This window comes from Melanerpes formicivorus, unplaced genomic scaffold, assembly GCF_026170545.1.
Source record: "Melanerpes formicivorus ecotype bairdi unplaced genomic scaffold, bMelFor1.0.p_v2 SCAF_4, whole genome shotgun sequence".
In the NCBI taxonomy this organism is placed as follows: domain Eukaryota; kingdom Metazoa; phylum Chordata; class Aves; order Piciformes; family Picidae; genus Melanerpes; species Melanerpes formicivorus.
In genome coordinates this window covers 21,741,500-21,761,310 of record NW_027142356.1, presented here as the reverse complement: position 1 = coordinate 21,761,310, position 19,811 = coordinate 21,741,500, and positions in this window count along the sequence as shown.

Below are 19,811 nucleotides of genomic sequence, written 5' to 3'. Positions count from 1 at the left end.
CTCCTCTATTTATTCCTAACTTCAGCAATTCTACATTGTACTGCTATGTGCAGTACAGATGTAGTCTTCTACTGAGAAAATTCTAGTCACGGGTTCTGTGACTAAAACCCAAAGAGCTTCCTTCTCCTATCACATTGCATAGTTTTAGCTCACGACACAGAAATAAACTCATAGTTAGTCTTCAAAGCTTTTTACTTCCATCTTGAAATGTGTTTGCTACTGTTTTTTCAACATAGATGGTATTTCTGACAGCCCACTTTATAATTACTCCTGACATCTTTAATGGTCTGTTTCTACATGCAGTAATGGTGTTTTCTTGCTGTACTGGCATTTCACATCCCACCGAGTTCAGAACAAAGGTGGTTTTGCTGTGTTGCTTGAATGCTAAGTTTAGAATAAGAGATGACAAAGTGAATGTAAGACTTTGATTAGGTGAGCCCATTTTTAAAGTATGATTGATATCTAAAAGCTGAATCAGATTCTCTCTCACACACACATACACACAGGGAGATCTTCTTCCCTGTTAAAAACTGCAGTATTTCCTACAGCACTGCATTAAGGGATAAGTACATATTGCTATTGATAACATTATGTCATCAGAATTGTTTCTACTTTACCTATATCTAAAGTATGTAACTTCATTTCAAACTCATTAAAATCCATCTTAGGACCTTCACCACAGGTGAAGTGGCAAGTATCTGAAACTTGGAGGCTTGATTTGTGCCCTTTTCTAACCCTGTACATGACAGCATCTGAAGAGTGCAGTGTATGGTTACCTGTATTTTTTTTTTTGTGAAGACAAAGTAAAATGCAGAAACTGTTCCCTTGCCTTTCCTCTAGCCCAGGGCAATTCAGCACCAGCTGAACTCAAAGTTATGAGCTTTAAAGCTCTGTGCTCTACCCTGTAATACAAAAGGAATATGATATTGTCTGTCTCACAACACATCTCTCTATTTTATAATCTTTCTCCACAGCTTACCTGGAGTAGTGATGGCAGCTTGGTAGATGATAAAGGTTTAATTTTATTCTTTTGAAGCCATGCTTATTTGTTGATTTTGTGTGCTAATCTGCTAAGGTATGTTGTTGGGATACAGCTTCCACTATAATAATGGTTCATTTAAATGATACTGAAATAAGGCTTATGATCATGTAGCTAGTAGGATAATCTTTATTACAGAAACTAAGTGCCTTATTAAAGTTAAGAAGTCTAGTGGCTTATGTGAAATGTATAGTGTTCATAAATAGTATCAAAGGTCATCTTCCATCCATTTTGTATTTTAGTGCAAAAATTTGAACATGTACAAAGTCTGCATCTCAGCAGTAACAGACACTGATACCTCCTCCTTGAAACTGTAATTATGCTTTTTGGTCTATTTACATAATACTATGTCACAGCATATACACCAAGATAATTTCTAAGTTGTAAGTACAAATGGGATAATTCAAATTTAAGCCTTTGAATATCATAAAATAATCCTAAATATTCTGATTAGCACTGTTCTCTCTGTTACCAGTATGACCTAAAAGCATCTAGCACATTTAGACAGATCTGCTGAAAGCAGCTATAAGCAAACCAGACTGGGCATGTCCACTGGCTTAATGTATAAATTTAGCTTTGTATATAGCAATTTTTAGCTTTTTCAAGATATTTTCTCATACTGCAAGTTTACACCAACTGGTAGACTGGAAAAACCTATGTAAAGATAGAAACTCCAAAAAAAAGACATTCCTGAAAATATTTTTGTAACTTCAGAGATGCATGTCTTATATGGCTGCCCCAAAAATACATGGCAAGAATACACCACCCACACTGCAGCACTCCACATGTGCCAGGGTGTGGAACAAAAAAGGATTATCCTTTCTTCATTCTGCCCATTGTAAGCAACTGTCATCTTATTTGTGCGGTTGTAAACAGCTGGAGCTTTCCTCTACTATGGGATATTGGATTCTTTACTTTGCTGAGACAGGGTTCATTTATTACCTGGGATAAATAGAATAGATTTCTTATGCATAAACACACATTTGTAACTTTACTTCTAAACGTAAATAAGAAAATTGCTTAAACTCCTGTGTTTGTCTCTGGTTTGCAAGACCAAAGAATTCATGAAACAACTAACTTTGACTATGTTTATGCTGTAGAACTATACAAAGCAAGGTAAACAGCTCCTAAACTTGCATGTTTATTCTGATTAACTGCTGAGAAGATGAGAGAATTTTGCTTGGCTCCTATTGTCTCATAAATTAACATTAGTTGCCATGCAAAGGCAAGGTCTGATTTTGGGAGTGCCTCTGCAAAGCACTTGCCAAATGAATTAGTGTACATTAACTGAGTTGTGCTAAGGATGATCAACACTGAAACTGTATGTTGTCACTGCAATGGATCCTTCCTGTGATATATACTGAATAATGACATGAAGGCACTGCAGCATAAAAAGGAATATTTTATGGGTCCTCCTGCTGCATCCAAGAAGGGATAAAATGCCCCAGCTTTAATATGGTAAAGATAAGAAGCTATGTTCGAGCTGTTTGCCATTCTCATTACAATAATTACCATTCATAACCTGCCTTTTTCCATTCCCAAGCAGAAACTTTGCTAGAAATAAGAGATTTTCTGTTTAAAATAAAGATGCCCAAACCCTTCCATTCTCTCTAATGTTTATGTGAAGGGTATTCAGCATTTTAGAGAGCCTGGCACAATACTTCCCATATTCTCTAAAGGACTGCAGAAGGGTGAAGCAACATATTTTTCCTGTTCTTCAGTTTTCTTCAGCTGGCTTATCCTGATTTTATTACAGACTGGGGAAAAAAAAAAAGGCAAACAATAACCCCACATCATCTGAGACACATAATAATCTAGCCATTCAAAATTAGGAAAGTTAGGTGCTTTTAAGAATTTTATATATATATATATATATATATAAAAAAAAATAAAGCCTACTATAATGATATACTCTTTCTGACATTTGGGAAAAAAAAATTGGGAAATAGACTTACATATGCATTTCTGAAGTGTGAAAGGCCAGAAACTTCAATTATATTTAGCATACATCATGCAAAAATAAAAAAGTCCAAATATTATATCTACACAAAAATTTTGGTCAAGTTACCATTGACAGTTACCCAATCATAGCTTACCTTCCATATGGTATCTGAAAATCAGTACATGAAAAGATTATAAAGTGCTCAAATACAGTGCTCACGAAACTGAAGAGCACTAAAGAGAAGGAAGGAAAGAAAAACTCAAAAAGCTACCTTGAGAAAGACAAAGAACAGCCTCAAATCCAGCTAGCAATAGATTCATTCCCTCTCTCAGTTGTAGGAAATAAAGAGCAATAAGAATTTAAGGTGATCAAGAAAGGAATATGGTAGCTGAAAGGCTTATTCCAATGTAATACAACCTCCCCAAAAAAATTACCCTAAGCTTTCTCATATGTTGGAAAGTGTTTCTATCAAATAAATTCCTCAGTGTATTTTTCACATTAAATCCCTGTGCTCAGTTTTAAATGGCATGAAGGATTTTTTTTTCCTAGAGCAGACAGCTCCTGAGTGGAGATTTCATAGTATGCTGAAATTTCATGGATGTTTTCCCTAGCTCTATGAACCCTGATGAAAGTCAGAAGACCAAAAATAGGAATTTATTATTTTTTTCATGAATCCTTCTGTTTCAGTTTTCATCATAGGTTTACTGTTCTGCAGTTTCCAGCCTTCTTTCCTCTCTATTATGCAGCTCTATTCTACAAGGCTCTACTCATACATATATATCATTACAACAGTTGCTTCCTATAATTATGCTTTTGATATTTGCAGTATCTTTTGAATCTGTACTGAGATGCTGAACTTCTGAGTATTAATCCATACCAGGAAAGCATGAACATTCTTGACAGGTTTTCAGACTGAAGCAGATATTACCAAAATAAACATAACACCATGTGTTCACAATTAATTAGCTTAACCAGGGCACTTTTGTTTTTCCTGAACAGAAATGTGAATTAATACAAAGAAAAATTAATTTAATTATAAATATACTTTCAGTTGAACATAATGATGCCATTAATTTTTTATCAGTCTCTGTATTATAGTCCATGGGGGATCTGTTAAAATATTGATAGCAGGATATGACCCATTAGGAGGACACAAAATGTGTTCTATTTTAAACAGAGAATTAATGAAGATTTGTTTGAGAAGGATGTAATAAGAATAAACTGTAAGGTATATTTCAGTATACCACTGGAGCATATAAGGAAATCTGAACTATTGCCTTTCACTTGGTTTTGTGTTTGTTTGGTTTTTTTTGTTTATTTTTCCTTGGAACATGTATGTTCTTCATAGAAAAGAAGGGGGGAAAAAGTAAGTGTAAACTAAAATATTCCTGTTATGTAATACACACTCACATATATATTTTTTCCCTCCTCTTACATAATATAAACTAGACTCCCTAAATGGACTTGAGTACTGAAGGAAGTGGATTGTTTTTTTTTATTTACTGTTTTTATTTCACCCAGGTTTACCAGAACAGCAAAAGATATTCCCATTGTTCAAAGGAAATGGAAGGAAATGGAAGCCTCCATCTTCAACCCCCTTGGAGCCTTGCAGAATATATAACAGACACAAACACTAATATAATATCTCACATATTTTGTCCTTTTCTTGCTTCCTTAGTAATAATTGAGGTACCATTTGAAAATGTTTTCTAATTGACACTTTCAAATGCTCAAAAGGGGAGGAGAATATAACACTGGTGACAACTCATTCTTTGAATTTTTGTGTAATAATCTTCCCTCATTTTACATTTTGTTCCCTCTGAAAATATCCATTCCTTCCCCTAATATATTTCCTTTTCTCAGGAAAGGGAAAGAAGCACAAATTTACTGGGGAAGTGGAGAATAATAAAGCTTGTCAGGCCAGCACAGTCCTTAGGACCCTCCAGTTCTGATTGATAATCTCCTTCTGTTTGCTGTACACTGGGTTCATCTCCAGGTTTTGGGCAGCCTTGAAAGTCTACATTGGAAACAAGGGGAATTTATCACTGTCTAGACAGGGATCATGAAACTTGATGGTCAAATCTTTTATCTTCAGGTTTCACAGATTAAGTGGATGCTTATGTAACTTATTGTTACAGATTTTAGCTAGCACAACAATATATGAAGATAAACTATGTGAAGACAGCTAGCTGATGATGACAAGATTTTGGCTGAAGCAAGCTTTTGGCATTCCCTGTTGGCAGAGGTAGGACATCTCTCTGAAGAGAGATTAGGAGTTCATATCTCTCCTCACCCTCCAGAAGGGACAGAAATCTGGTGTGTGTGTGTCACAGCTGACAAGTCTGATTTGAAGCTGGGAACAGTTTATGCTGGGTCCACTGTGCAAGGAGAATTAGAATTGATAGATCTTGGAAACACATGTGGCACCTGTACAAATTAGCTCATTAGCATTGGGGAGATTATACTAAATAATCATTAAACTAATCAGATTTGATCAAGCCATCAGATAAAGGGGAAATGCCTATTTCCAAACTCCCAATATCTAAAGTTATCTCAGCTTTCTGAGTTTCCTGACTCATTTTTATCCATCTTTTACCTCTGTTGTCTAAGTATAGCAAATATACAGTGTTTTGGACCTGGTCTCTCTAATATCAGTTTCAGTAGAGCTGGGGTTACAATTTTGAATCTATTCAAAAGTGGCAAATGAATAAGATCCAACTAGCTGCAACTGAAACAGCAATCTCAAACAGTGTGATTGAGTGGGGCTAACAGTTATTCACACTGATAAAGTTATTTTAGCATCCTGCTGGCAGGATCTCCTCTCCTTTTCCAGAACAAGTCAAGAAGTATTAGATCCTGCGAGTTCTTCTCTGGCAGATGTATCACAGGATGCAGTTTTCGATATGTATTTTTCTGTGCCTCTTAAACTTTAAAAACAAACAAACAAAACATTAATGCAAACTTTAATATGAGTACTTTGTCTATATGGGAAGATGTTTATATGGAAGATATAGAGGTCACTTGAGAACTGAAATACAGAGGAAATTATACTTTTTTATGATGGAAAAAGTTATACCTGGTCTACTGTGGCTACATAAAGAAATGAGTAGGAAGAACATCCTTTTTTCATCTGAGCCCCTATGCCTACCTCTGAAATGACGATAGAGACTACACAACTTCTTATAGGAGGAAAGTGCTAGCAGCTTGGGCATTCCTCATGAAGGCTTTCAGCTTCAGAAGATATGCATAATACAACATCATAACTTTACAGAGATGGTATAAAGACTGAATTTCTCCTGAGATTTTCTATGCATGATTTTATCTGAAAATTTTATTTCATCTATCTTGCTTTTGGGAAAGAAATTATGCACTAAATATTTTAGCTACAACAAAAATAATTTGGCTTCTATAAATTCTGAATGCCTTCTTTGGTTGAAGAAGTATATAGCCATGATCACATTGGGTGTCACAAATATTCCTCTTGCAGCTCTACATCAGGCAACATGGTGGGGTTACTCCTTCAATGTCAGGTCATGTTTCCTGGTGGGACAGCATGAAAAGGGGATTTTCTGAGCTCCAGCACCCAGATAGTGAAGAAGAGACAACTATGAGCAAAAAGAAGAGTATAACTCAGAAATCCTTGCTTTCAACTCCTAAGTTCTATGGGAGTTACAGGCAATTTTGTTTGGTCTTACAGCTTTAATTCCTGACATCAACAGAAATATGCACAGATCCAATAGTGGTTTTGGTTGGATGTTCACTATTTAGGGTAGACTATAATGAGGTATAGAGGTTCCCAAATTGCAGCTCCAGATGTATTCCTTCCTTTCAGGGAAAAGAAGACAGCCTATGAGCCTCAAGCCTGCAAATCTGGCTGCATGCCTAGCAGGTCATTACAAGTTACTCCTATCTACATGAGCAGGCACAGAGATCATGGATCTCTGCATTAGTCTATGCTGAGCCTATGCTTCACATCTGGGTACTTAAAATTTCTAAAAGAGAAAAATAATGAATCAGTCTTTGTTGTTTACTATCTGTCCATCCCAGGAGTGGAACTACTGAAGTCAATGAAGAATGGCATGAGGTAGAAATAAAATAGTGACAGCAGATATTGAATTTACATATTGCATTATGCCTTAGCCTTATCTGTACATGTCATGGCTGGCCTTGAACTTAGCATTTCAGTGCTGTGAACCAAGTTTAACAGTTTAATTTCTTAGGCTAATCTCTTTTGGATATAATGACAATAGTAGGTGAGTGTGGAACTAGTCTAGAAGAAGTAGCCCTTTCTGTTTACCAGAAATTTCATTTTTTGCCAAAGTCAGATGGAGGTAAGAAGTGGTGTGCTATATACACCATATTTTGTGTGCCTGCAATGCCCAGAACAGCTACCTGAAAGAAGACAACACAAATGAATGGTGTCAAATGGTCTTATTTCCTTTAAATATATACTGCAAATACTCAAACTGAGGCCAGAACATAAGTAAAGACCTGAAATGACAAAATGGAAGAATTTTTTGTTTTGTTGTGTCTTTTTCTTAAGAAAAATAAATGAGAAAAACATCAGAAAAATGTTTAATCCAGGCCAAAGCAGTATATTATGAGACAAACTGACTTTCTTAAGAGTATCTGGCTCTTAAAGTATGATAGAGTGACTACAGAGGAGGTCTTACGAGAGAATTATGGCAATACAGTTTATACTGACTGATGAGTAGTGCTTAGATGTCCTCCTTGTTAAGAGGAGGGACAGTAAGTAAGTGGTGGGAAAAGAGGTGAACATTTCTGTACTGCAGCTTTATAGTCTTCCATGATCTGAGAATGATTGGACAAGGTTAGCATTTAGTTGTGACATGACTCAGCCTGTGCTATAGCTGTAAATAGCCACACCTACACATCACATCAGGAATATCAAAGCACTTGATGTATACAATTCATTTAACAAAACACTGAGCAATATGAGCATAAGTACTTCAAATATGGTTCAAGTAATTACCACTTCATACGATAAACTCAAGGGTTTATCTAGATTAAGGACTGCAAAAGTATTTCCTTTTCAATGACAAATAAACTGGTTGTTCTGCTATCACCCAGGGCCAGGAAAGTTAAATAGCTTTATCAGTGCCTGTCAACCCCTTGTATAAAGCATGCTACATTCAATCTGGTGACATATTCCTTTACACAGAAAAAAACTTGCTCATGACGAGCATTTTAATGTGCATATTCATTCTCATCCATAAAAGAATTACAAACATTGCTCCAAGTCTACGCATATAAGAGGAGGACATGGTGAGTCACCTTTTAGAACACCAAAATCATATGGAAATAAAATTCTTTCACTTGGAACCTGAGATAGAACATGCTGTGTGGTTGTGCAACACAGTATAGGGCTGTTATGTTGCATCCTTTTTTTTTTTTTTAGAGGAAGCAATGGAGAAGAGCAATAGTCTTTCACACAAATAAAATAATGACGTTATCATAGCAAGATATGGCTTGGCAGGACGAGCCAAGGTCTCCTACACTCAGAGTTTACTTTCTGTACAATCTTCAGCAAAAATTCCTCTAATCATCACAAAAAAAGCATACTTTCTTCCAACCCAGGCTTCCTATTGAATGCAAATATTGCCAAAATATGTAGGCAGACCACAAGAGTTTTAACGGACCAGAATTTCATGAACTATAGACGAAGAATCTTTGGGGCTCCAAAGAGTGCTTGCTGTTTTGAATGATTTTAGACAACTTAGTAACACTGTCAACTCCTATTTTCTAGCAGCTGACTTGCATTACAAGATGTTGAGAAATATAAAGAATGCTTTCCTAAGGTTGATATACTTTGTAAACAACTGCTCTTGTTGCAGATGAGAATAAAAGTGTCTGTGCAAGATGTAGGTTGGAGGAGCAGCACATGCAATTTACCAAGCAATTCTGATTTTAAAAACTCATCCATGTGAAAGACCAATAATAAATTACATCTAGTGATTCTTCCCCTGGTGGGTAGAAGTCTTGACAGGTCCAAGGCAAGAGAGAGCAGGAGAGGAAGAGATGAGCCAAGAATGAGGCAGTTGCAGTCAGGTGTTCAAACCACTCTGTGGCATTGTAAAAACGTAAGATTTGCCCCAGAAACACAATTGCATTCCCTAAACATTTATGACACTATTATTTGAAATTCAGAGTTCTTCATCTAATGTGTGGGATACTAAGAGATAATGTATTTGGTGGTTATAAAAATTAGTTCTTTTAGTTACCTAGGAGTTTTAAGGAAAAGCCAAAATTTTAACTTTCCAGTAGTTTTGTTAGGTGAAAGTGACTTACATTGACCTCCTCGCTGAAGAGCTCTATAGATACTACATTAAACTCCCTGTCAGTGGCTAGATGTTTGGGGCTAGAAGTCACAAAATAACTTGACACTCTAGATATATTGCTTAGAAAAGTTAAAGAGGGTACCTCCCAGGTATATTCTGTATTCATCTTGATGTGTCTAGTTAATATGCAGAAAAGAACCTGCCTCACTGCAAAGCCGAATATTTAGTGCAATGCTCTCCTAAATGCAGATGTGACTGTGACAGGTACAAAAGAGTTCTGCCACCCTAGATGCTGAAGAAAAAATATGTTTTTTACTCATGACTAAAAGTCTTTATCTCTCTTTCAATAGAGTCCTTTTGAAATTGCATAATAAGCTTTCAAATAGGCCCCATCAATGCTTCAATTCAATTAGTATATTAAATTGTCTATCTCACAAAGTAATATATTTCCCATAGTAGAAGAGGATAATTACATTTTTAAATGTGCTTTTCTGATGGATTTATTTTCTTTTAACTAGGAAAACTAATCCAATCTCAAGTGTATAATCTATTCCAAAAGTGCATGTGAATATATATATATATTCATTGAACCAAACCCAAAGTTGATAAAACAATTAATCATTCTAAGACTCAGGTGAGACATTTTTGGACAAGAGAATCTTCAGCATGGAATCTTCATGTGAACAGAGTAAGTCTGCAAGGTTTGTGGGTGCTTACTTAATCAGCCTTCTGTCCTGAAATACTTTTTTGTATAGTTTGCCATTTTACAATTCTAGTAAAAAAACGTTTTACTCCTTTGAAAGTCTCATTTCATGTTATCCGCTTTCTGCCTGGAAACCTATTGAAAGTGTACTACCCATATAATAATATATGTCACACTCCATATGATTCTATTATATATATTTTGATAGGTTTATTTGCATTTATTTTAGTCATTCCACTCACTATAGTAAACTGGTTCAAGCTTTGCCTTTATCTTCAGCTTATCAAGGTATTAAGACAGCAAAATAATATCCTTTTAGGTTTCTGCTGGGTTTGATTCAGGGAATGAATAAAACAGACTAATTGATTTAAAATGTACATTTTACACTAAAAGATACAAGTGCAGCACTTAGAAAATCATAGAATCATTTAGCTTGGAAAAGACCCTTAAAAACACTGAGTCTGGCTGTTTACGTGGAACATCAGCTTCTGACACATCTGGTAACAATCACTGCAAAAACAATGAGAGTGACCTTACTTAATATTTAAAATAACAAAGGATAACAGAAAACTGCTGCATTTCTGTACATCACTTGGGAAGTTATTATTGATATTAACTCTCCCGTATACAAATCCTACTATCTTGAGCCACTGGCAGTCCAAAATGATGACCAAGTAGGCACAAGTGTGCCTCTGCTGTGTCTTTTTTATGAATGTGGGATCCTACGTTGAGCTATTACTTTTAATGTTGAAAAGAATGCCCTGCATAATGAAGCAATTTGCATGTTAACTGACAGTTTAATAGGAACCAACAGTTTAACACAAATATAGGAGATTGAAGGGGAGGTTTTTTTGTGGTGTTTTTTTTTTTTTTTTAAATCAGTCTCTTCCACAATAATGCTGTTAAAAAAAATATATTCTTTTGTCTGTGATTGGAAGACATTGTTCCATCCAGTGTGGCTCACTGCCAAAAGTTACTGACTTTTTCACTGGAGTGTCTCCAGTTTAATCCTTCTAGAAGTTATAGAATAACTAAGTTTAGAAGTCATAGGATAATTAAGAACACAGTTGTGGGGGTTTTCTCCCCGTATACATTAAGACCTAAACTCAGAATTTAGCTAGCTGCACATATTTTTCCAGTATTTTTTCTTGTCATCAAACACCTTTTACAACTTTTTCTCATATTTACCCACCCATGAATGTTTTATTTTAAACATGCTCATATGTGAATACTACCTGCTATTACTCTGTACATGATCAGCTCAGTGTCATGCTTCGGCCAAAGGCAGGAAGTCCATTTGGATGCTTTGAGATTCCTGCGGAAGTCAATGAGTCATTTCAGCTGGTTCTTTACAGACCCCCACCCCCACAGAGAGGCAGGTACAAAACTGCACACTGTAGTCTAGGCTAGTAATTTATTTCAGAATTTTCTCACACGTGGATTTTCTACAAGAGGACACTATCACCTGTTATTCCAGCACTGTTGGATGATAAAAAGAGACCAGTTTGCATCACAAATGGCAAAAAACACCCGAGGAACAGCAGCAGTTTATACACTGAGGTGACACATATAACCAAAACAGAATTAAAGCAAACCTGACCACTGCTGAGAATGTCTTATGTGTATGAATTGTCTCATCTTGAGATCTGTTATTGTGAGCTCTGTGATACCATCAAGATTTAAAGAAAGAAAGGAAGCAATGCAATAATATCTCAGTTTTGACAGTTCTAAAGCTGTATCTGCTAGGAAAAATTATTACAGTAAATATTAATTTTTTCAGCTCATTCCTGAAAGCAGTAAGCAGGTAATTTTTCTTTTTTACCCGTGAACCTCTATAAACAGTTATAAAATCTATTCACTATGGACTTGGTCAGAAGCTGGATTGACTATCTGTATGGATGAGTAAAGGTATACTATATAAATTTGTCAGACTTTTTCTTGAGTATAGGAAACGACTGGGAATGTGCCATTTAAAAGATAATCTGATTCTTTGTATGTTTCCACCAGACAAAATAGGATAGGTTGTAATATTTCCTAGTTCAGTCTTATGTCAATTAGGAAAACTCACATAATAGTTACAAAAAAATTTAAAATATGCAAGCAAAGGGTATAAATTAAGCAAAGAGTAGGTGAGGGGAAAAAAAGGGGAAAAAAGTGGGTGAAAATTCTCAACCTACTCTAGAACAGTTCTTGGTTTAGTATTTCAGCAGACAATCAAACCCCAACAACACAAAAATCTCTTTTCCAACAGAACCATCTCCAAACTGATCTGAGTCTAAGGTGTGGCCAGTCTGAACAAGAAAGCAAGCAGTGTCGGTATGCTGAAGTCAGCAGAGGCTAACTGTAAAAAAATAATTCCCATATGGCAGGTCTGACATTTCCACTGATCCCCGATTTCTATAGTTTTGTAATAGGGCAGTAAATACTGAGCTCAATTTAAAGCAGACTTTATACTCTCTATGTTGGCTTTCAGGAAGTTACAGTATTTTGACATTGTAAATTACCATTGCTGTGTCATATAAAAATTTATACTCATCATACGTGCTTCTGGCTCAGGAAATATCAGGAGCAGTAAAAAGTATTTGATCTGTAAAACTAGTGGCTTCCAATTTGGAAAGTTTAGCATCCCGTTCAGGGTATGCTGCCTGCCCATATCTCTTTTCACATGCTTTCAGCAGCCCACTCTTTATCAGAATTATAACATTTTTAGAAAATATAGTTTTGGTTTGGTTTACTTTGGGTTTTTAGGCACATTACATTCAAGACATCTGCATTCGTGGGTTCGAATAAACTGAAACTTTAATATTTTAATTTGAACATAAATAACATATCAAAATCTGAAAACTTAAAAATTCAATCGCTGCCAAGGTCACATTGTCATTCCTATCTGCAGCTATTCAAATAGATGAAGAACCACCTCCGGAACCTCTGAAGTGATTCTTCATTTGGATGGCATATAAACAATCTTTTGGAATCTTTTCTCCCTGGTTCTGAAACATTTTTCCTTATTTGGATACATTCTGGAAAGGTCTATTGGTAAGTCTTTTGATGAAAGAATAAAACCAAAGAAGTCCATGAACAGACAAAGATCATAAAACTATGTTTAAGTTTATCCACACCTTTTTTTTCTTCATCTTGGCTTTTTGACTGTTTGTTTTGTGGTGTGTGCGTTTTTCCTAATCAGGAAAGACAAGTATATTTCTGAGGTTAGAAAAGCATTAGTGAAGAGGCAAGCTTTAAAATGCCACCTACAAATGACACTAATTAAGCTGTAATGACATTATCAAGTACCTTGCTAACTGAAAAACCCACAGCTTTGCAAATAACTTAGTCCATGGTGATGCTGCCTATGACAGCAATACAGTGGTGTCTATTGCTTAGGGAGAACAGACGGCTTCCTAGCCATGTTTACCTACCCAGACAATTAAAGCCACCATAAACAGAGCAAACCCTTACAGAACAACCAATAGAGGGGCTTTCCATCCTCCACATTTTCACTTAAAAAATGGGGCTTAAATGAAGAGTTTTTAAAATTCACATTTGAGGTAAAGGAGTTGTGCTTCTGTTAGGAGGAATGTCACAAGGTGGTTGCTGGTGGCAGCATTCTCATGTGCAGGAGGAAAGTGAACATTGGTGCATGTGTCTGTATGAATATGTATGTGCTTTCCATTTTCCTGGTTGCTATTGTAGAATACAGGATTTCAAAATATTGCAAACATAATAAAATGTACTTTTCACCTCACTTTCTTAATGTTTTTGATATAAGGAGCTACTTCAACAAAATCTTGTTAAACTTAATGATACTAAAAAAGCACTAGGGACAGTGATGAGGGTAGGAACAGGTGTATATGATCTTTACTATTTGAGGAAGAATGCCTTTCTAGTCTGCTGGATGAGGACTGTTTTTTCACTTTACTTTTCACTTCAGGATACACTATCTAACTGTGCAAATTTCCTCCAACATAAAGTTCTAACTTTCAGGTCCCTTACATGTATCAAACCAGTTATTATAGGACTGACAATATCAAAACACACTTTCGAAGCTTTTTAACTTCTCCTCATTAACTTTGTGAGCAGTACAACAATCCTAGGCACTGCAAAATAACTGACTATTTTGCAGCAAGTGCAGTGGCACTTAGTGTAACCAGGCAGTGAAAATTTTCCTAGAACAGCTGATGTGTATGAATTTGAAATGCAAAGGCAAAACAATAAAATCACTCATGATGCTGCTCTCTTATTGCTGTTCATATCTTAATTCATCTTACTTTCTCCCCCCACCAGCTAGCTCTTCTGGGTTTTCAGAGCTTGCCTTTGTTTCTCTCTTCCTTACTCTGGTTCTAGTCATTATATTAATGCTATTTCAGATTTCCTCCTTTTGTTGTCTTGATATTATATTTAGTTATTCAAAACTGAGAGCATAAGTGTTACTTTGTACTCATTTTATACAAAGAATCTACTCACAGACTTATTCCATGGAAGGGTCTACAGAACAAACGGAGTGTCAGGCTCATTATAGGACAGTGTGCACTGTAAATGTGATGAATGCAAGTGTGAGATGTGGGAAAATGACAAATGTTCATGTCTAAGATAAAAAGGAAGGCTTCTGCCAAGATGTGGAACATATTAAAAATTACTTTAGGGAGTTTTAGAATGAGGGGAAGTTACACATATATTTTGGGGAGGGTGAGGAGAAATCACTGGGTATTTTTAATATTATAGACAAATCAAACCATAATGTACTTACTATGTCAAATTCAGGTGAGAATAATACACTTCCACACTTCTTACACCATCAGTGCTCAGCTGACAAAATGCATGGGGCTTCCAAAGGCTATTGGAATAACTTTTTCCTTGTGTTATTTCACAGAAAGCACTCTGCTGATGCCACAGAGAGGCAGGAGGCAGATCTTTGTCAGTTTTATGTAACCCACTCCATTCTATCTTCCTACAATAAATTGTTATTTCTTGCCCAGGAAAGGAAAGTCAAAATGAGAAAGAAATGAAAGAAGAGGAATGTTACCGGACAGTAGTCTGCACTACTGATGGGAAGTAAACAAGATAAAAAAAAACAAACCAAGGAAAACAACAACAACAAACACAAAAAGAAAGAAAGGAAGGAAGAAACAAACAAAAACAAACCCAACCCAAATAAAACAAGAAAAGGAGAGATTAATTGAAAGGGGAGGAAATTCCTTGAAAGTGCTGTTCCTATTTGCTTGATGGTCCCAAGGAAGAAAATAGGATTACTTGTATATGAATACTCCACATGAGAAATCTGGTGAGCAAGAAGTACCTTCTTTGGCATTTTTCTCAAAAAGAATAGCCCACGGAAAAAGCCTGAATTATATATTTATTTTCCCCATATGAGCTTTAGCTAGGTTTCCATTATCTGACTGTGACTTCTCTAGCTAGATAAACTGAGGTTACTGAGGTCACTGTAGCTCATTTTTATTTGCATTTACTAAAATTAAACAAGACAGTTTAACAACATGAGGAGGGAGGGCTTGAAGGCTTTTTCTGATGAACTAGAAAACCAACTCAAATCAGTTCTCGGCAGCATGAGAAGCCTTCTCCAAATTTCAAGAATTCAGTAACAGCTCTCGAGAACTAGACACTGTTGATGATAATATATTTGCTCTGTAAGTAGCCCATTCATTTTAACACTATGTGAACCAGGCTAAGCTCTTTCAAACCAAAGTGATCCAGGAACAAACACTGAAAACAAGAAACTCTACCTTGTTTACAGTATGGTCAGTAGGTTTGTCATGGTAGGCAATTAGAATAAAAGAGAAACCTTTATCTATACAAATCAGCATTTGCAAAACTAAGGTCAACTTAATTTTATTTGCAAACAATGTTCTTACTTTCTCAATGATGATTCAGTACTGTGCTTCATTTTCTTTTGACCTAAACAATTTCTGGAATGAAGTTCCTTTTAATACTCATGATAGATGTTTTCCCACAAAACAGAAGTGGATCAAGATGTTTGCAAAACAGTATCCAAAAGAGAAGCTTCATGAATTTGCTCAATAATATTTTTGTAAGTAATTCTATCCATAGAAAATTGGAGGATTATGTGTACAGGAAGTTGGATATTAGTATATATTTGTAGTGTCATAACATCCAAATGTAAAAAAATGACTAGAAACTATTGTACTTGATACAATGAAAACAGAAACTCCTTAAAAAGAAGAAAATGAGTGATTTTTATGATGTGATTATGAAACTCTACCTAATTTAGAAGATCAGAGATTTAAATATTGAATAACAACTACTGTTATGTACAAGAATAATATTTTATCTTATTTTCAATCATGCTAAGATAGCAGCTAAAATGAGGGTCTCAGATTTGATTGCCATCTTCTGCACAGTTGCTTTTTCTTTCTTGCATCATTTTAACAGCTGAATTAAGCTGATACTCAGAGACTGTGCAGGAAGGGTGGCATTACAGCAGTGGACTATCATACAAAAAATAAACCCTGCACAAAATGGAGCAGTTTAGAAATAAAGACATTTTCCATACAATTACTGACATATAGTATTAGTGAAGGACTCTTAAGTAGCAAGGAAATCACTTTGAAATGCCTTTATTGTCAAGTTTTCTACCACTGTCTAATTTAGTTCTGTCTTTCCTAGCTGTAAGAAATGCACTGAATAGATGAATAATTAAATCTATATCAAGAAATAATGAAACATTTGCTAGACTTGAATCCCTGTACCTACAGGAATCAATTCACTAGTCTGATGATAAAACACAATAATTACTAAAACTTATGCAGGATTAATGCATTTTATAGTGTTTGCTCCCTGCAGTCCTAATTCCCTGAGCTCTGTACTGCCTTTGGGAACACTCTGAAGCTGATTCCCTGCTGCCTCCCTGCCTAGGCTTTCTTTGAATGGAAATTGAAGCACAGTGGAAAAGAATGCACTTGCAGAGCTCATCCAAGACGAAGTCAGGCTGTCATCAGGGCACACACCTGGAGCAAGGAGTTTAAAAATTATTCCAGACTACTCAGCACAGACATAGCTAATGTTTAGTAGAATGCATGACAAAGATTTCATAACAACTCGCTTGCGACAGGAAGGATGCATAACAATTTAAATTAGAGGAGGATGCAAAGAGTTTGTGATTACCCAAGCTGGAACTTGTCTTGAAAGCTGAGAGCTTCCTAAATATGACTTCGGAAATTAAATAAATCTATCCTCTGGTCAAGTATCTTTGCTTCCTTGTCTAAAAAGAGGCAGGAACACTTGACCTGTACAAAGAAGATTTGCACCATCTTCCAGTCAGAAATAAGAAAGTTGGGCAAAAAAGCAAAACCAGCTGACAAGAAGTTGTTTACACAGGAAATCTGGCCACCTGTAATTTACAATGGAAAAGTATGAGAATATTATTTATCTGTTGCTGCTGCTAGAAACATTGTAATATTTCTGTGGCTTTCCATGTACACCACCATGAGAACTTCACAAAACTGTCATTCTATACAAAATACAGACATACTATCAGAGGACATGCAGTAAATCTAGCCTAACCTTCAGGAAACAGCAGTTTACCAAGAAAAATTGCAACAGTAACAAAAATTCTTTTGATCCTCAGAAATCTTGTGTTCTGGACTGCTTGCTTACATGTATATGAGGGAACTTGTGCTTTTATTCATTCCTTGAAACAAAACCCTTCTTCAAGACAGACTTGAAACTCTGCACAAAGATTTCTTTGCTGAAAATGCAGGCATTGCTCCTGATAAATACTCAGATCTGACTGACTAAAGTGGAGTAACAGTAAGAATATGGCATCTATTTGATAATTGGTCTTTCAGTGGAAAAGGGTAAAGTGAAAACATTTTAATATTGCTACCCTTGTGGTATAGTTTTAACACAGCAATACACATATTCCTGAAGAAGGTATTTATAAGCCTTAAGGATAGGTAATTTTTAACTGAGGTGTTTTAACACTGTCCAGAAAGGGACAAATTCAGCTAGATGTAGATGAATCACTGAAACCTCCTTGGAATTTGATGTGATTATAGTAAGAAGTACAGTAGATGCCATTGGACACACCAGTGATAGTATGTTTTCCATAATATTTTCAACTCCTTATAGCAAAAACAAATGAAGCAATAAAAGAATACTAACCAGGTGGCAGAGGTACCAAAACCCACAGTTAATCTCATTTCAGATGTATTTTAGATAATATAAAATTGAATTAACTTTTCAATTTGCAGCACACCTTTTGGCACTTTGATCTTAGAAGGCTCTTATCATCTTATACAAGTGTATGATACAATTCCTCCCTCCAACCCCCCCCCCCAGGTTTTCATATTCTTATTTGCCTTCAGGAATAATTGTCATTTCTTGCTCTTGTAAAACGTAATTTCATTGCTAGTGCTATGGATGAGTTGACTGTCACCTTTCTGTGTCATGTGCACCTCCTCTGCACTGCACTGAAAAGCTAATGTGCTTCTCATGTGAGTCTCCAATAAATGTAATTGAATAGCAGTACTGAAAATGTATCATTATGGAGCGAAGTAGAAATCAGAATTACCAACAAGAAACATGATGACAAAAAATAAATAAATAAATCCAAGTTAAAATCCAATTATTATAGTCAAGGCAAGAATTAAGTTTGCCCATGCCTTGAAAGAAAACACACAGCATAGCCACGTTACTCCAGGGTTCAATAATCCGCAAATTACAGGTTTAGGGGAGCCAGGGAGTCCGTGAGGACTCTGACTAGAATGGATTAAAAGGATGAAAATCTCAATGAACATGGTACTATAGCCAAACGAACTACTAACTGAAATGGAGCCCGGTACAGTTACAACAACACTATTTCTTATGTCAGTGACAAATGGAAACAGTATCATTTAGGATGCAACAAACATTAAATGGCCTGCTCTAGGAAGGGCACAGCCAGCAGGTGGAGGAGGGAGGTAATGCTCCTTTTCTACTCAGCAATGCCGAAACACCTCTAGAGTGCTGGGTCTAGGTCTGGGCACACCAGTACAAAAGAGGCAGGGATTCATTGTAGTGAATCCAGCAAAAGCTGCTAAAACGTTTAAGTGACAGCAGCACCGATTTATGAGGAGAGACTGGCACAGTGGTGACTGTTCAGCCTGGGGAAGAGGAGGCTCAGGGCGATCTTACCCACATATATATCTCTGATGGAAGACAAATTAACAGGGAGCTGCACTCTTGTTGGTGGCAAACTGTAAAAAGACAGGAGGTCGTGGCACAAAGAGAAATACAGAAAATTCCATTTAAATGTGGGGGAAAAAAAAAAAAATGCTGTAAGGGTTGTCGAACAGTGCAACACATTGCCTGCAGCAACTGTGGAGTCCTCATTCTTGGAGACACTTAAAACCTGACTGGATACTGCCCTGAACATCATACTCTTGTTGACCCTGCTTTGTGCAGGAGAGTTGGACTAGATGAAGTTCAGGGCTGCCTTCCAAACTATTTTTATGCAGTTCTGTGATCTGCCTGCATCTCTAATCCCACAGTGCCAGTGCCTGAAGCCATCAAAACTGAGCCATCAGTTGTTCAGCACCACAGCTCTGGGCTGCAGCTTTCTGTATTTTCAGAAATTCAGTTGCCACGGGGGAGATGATAAATTTGAGAGGTGCTTCTTAAAGACATCTGATTTTTGAGAACTTGATTTAAATACAGCAGATGCCAGTAAATGGCAGTTTAGGAGTGCTAATTATGCTCTGAATTATGATGCCCATACATCCAAAATTGTAATGCAATCTTTACATATTATTGTTAAAAAGAGACCTTCAGTTTAAAGGAGAAACTGAAGAAAATGTAGCCATTTTTAAGCATGACAGA